The sequence below is a fragment of the Ursus americanus genome, chromosome 12, assembly GCF_024610735.1.
Source record: "Ursus americanus isolate L20-20 chromosome 12, mUrsAme1.1.p, whole genome shotgun sequence".
NCBI classification, from domain to species: Eukaryota; Metazoa; Chordata; class Mammalia; order Carnivora; family Ursidae; genus Ursus; species Ursus americanus.
In genome coordinates this window covers 74,571,958-74,574,566 of record NC_142138.1, presented here as the reverse complement: position 1 = coordinate 74,574,566, position 2,609 = coordinate 74,571,958, and positions in this window count along the sequence as shown.

Below are 2,609 nucleotides of genomic sequence, written 5' to 3'. Positions count from 1 at the left end.
AGGAAATACTGTATAGTGACTAACATATCATAATAAAAATTATTATTAGAAAAAAAATTAAAGGTAAAAAAAAAAACAATACAGCTTTTCTGTTTCAAGAACAATCACAATTGAGAAAAAACTAACTTAAATCCCTAAAGCCAAACACAGACCAAGTTCCATTTCACTCCCCTTTATTCACATTCTCTGTGGGTTCTAAGCGATTTCCCTACCTCCTTTCCTGCTGAGCAGGGAGCCCAGGCTCGATCCCAGAAGCCTGGGATCATAACCTGAGCCAAAGGCACATGCTTAACTGGCTGAGCCAGCCAGGAGCCCCAGCCATGTTTTTCTTAAGCAAAAGGACACTTTCTCATGATGCCTTCACATGACTTCACATGGTACCAGAGATCTGCATTTGCCTCTAGGAGGTTGCAGATGAAGGCAATTGCAAACTCTCACAGTGGTTTATCAAATACAATGACCTGCCTGGTGATAGTGAAACTCTTATGAGCCCACGAGAGGGTGCTGTGACACTCAGCTGTGGCTGGGCTGGCACAGAGAACCAAATCCATTTCCCTGCCTGATGTCTGTGAGGAACAGATGCCCCCACTGTGAATAAGACCCTGCCACGGAGCTGTCCAGAGATGGCCATCCTCACGGAGGATGAGGATAAAGGACAATGCCTGAGGAGACCTCATCTGTCTCTTTTATCTTTTCATATTTTTGACAGTGGACAAATCACTGCCTAGGAGTCCCCAACTACCTTAGTCTCATCTGTGAATGGCCAAGAGATTTTACAAAACACTCAAGATTTTGACCTCACAAATGCCCACAACCACTTACCATAGGGATTCAACATTAAGCCAAGATACTGTTCGTTGGAAGAGAGGTCCTGCCCACTGTTGTTTCTCACTTATATGCTCATCTTCCTTACCTCATGGTAACATAACCAACTTGATTCCTGCTTCCGTCTTCAGGAAGGCTGAGGTGACTTGAAGGGCATTACCCTGACATCGTTCTTTCTTAGCAATAAGATGTGGACATTTCCCTAGTCCTACACACCCAAAGTTGAATCGGAATCAGGATTGAGGAGGCTGATGAGAGTTGAAGGTGTTTTCCTGTACACGGTGGTTTATTACCAATAAGGATGGGTCAGAGTCCTCGAAATTCCAGAACCTTTTCATTAATGCTTCCTACTCCTGAAAGATGATGTACATTGGTCTTTCCCTGTATAGTGTGGTGATTCAGAGATAAGTGCTTAGCGCTTTCGTCAGACTTCCACGACCACCTTGGGGCTGGCTTCCATATTCACAAAGGATGAAGTTAGGGCTAAGAGGGTTCCTGTACACTGCTATTTCTTACAGATAAGTGTATGGCATTTTTGTTACATTGCCAGAACCACTTAGCGCTGGGCTTGCCGGCCTCCTGGGGACTAACACTAACCCTAGGTCGGCCCCCGAGGGGCCCCTCCCAAGGGGTCTGGCGCCACAATGCCGGGGATTGGGGACCCCTGAGCCCAGCACCGGAGTCACCCTGCCGCCCCGCAGCAACCCGTGCTGCTGGGCCACCGCCAGTCTTTCAGGGCGAGAGAGCTGGCAGGGCCCTCCAAGCCCCCGGTGACCTTCGAAGGCCCCCCGCGCCAAAACGTTTGGGCCCACATTCCCTCTCACCAGCGCCCTCACCTCGGGTTGCCCCTCCGCCTGCCACAGAGCTGGCGGAATGGGCCTGCCGGACTCCTGGGGGCTAACACTTACCCTAGGTCGGCCCCCGAGGGGCCCCTCCCAAGGAGCCTGGCACCACAATGCCGGGGATTTGGGACCCCCGAGCCCCAGTGCTGGACTCACTCTGCCACCCCGCAAGCACCCAGGGTGCTAGGGGTGTTGCCAGTCATTCAGGAAGGGAGAACGGGCAGGGCCCTCCAATCCCCCTGCGACCTCGAAGGCCCCCCGCGCAAAAACTCTGGCTCCTACGCTCCTGCTCGCCAGTGCCCTAACCTCGGCCCATCCCTCCGCTCGCTGCAGAGCTGGCGGATCAGGCCTGCTGGCTTCCTGGGGGCTAACCCTATCCCTAGGTTGCCCCCGAGGGGCCCCCCCCACATGACCTGGCGCCACATGCCAGGGATTCGGGACCCCCAAGTCCCAGCACCAGACGCTCCCTGCCATTCCGCCTCCACATGGGGCGCTAAGGGCGTCACCAGTCCTTCAGGGCGACAGAACGGGCAGGACCCTCCGAGCAACCTGCGACCTTCGAAGGCACCCCAAGCCAAAGCCAAAATGCTCTGGCCCACGCTCCCGCTCGCCAGCTACCTCACCTACCCCACCTGCACATGGGCGGAATGAGCCTGCCAGCCTCCTGGGGGCTAACCCTAACCGGAGGTCGGCCCCCGAGAGGCCCATCCCAAGGGGCCTGGCGCCACAACGCCGGGTATTAGGGACCCCGAGCCCCAGCGCCGGAGTTGCCCTGCCACCCCGCCGCCACCTGGGCCGCTAGAGGTGCCACTGGTCATTCAGCGCGGGAGAATGGGCAGGGCCTTCCGAGCCCGTGGCGACCTTCAAAGGCCCCCCCATGCAAACGCTTGAGCCCACGCTCCCGCTCCTCAGCGCCCTCACCTCGGCCTGCCCCTCCGCTCG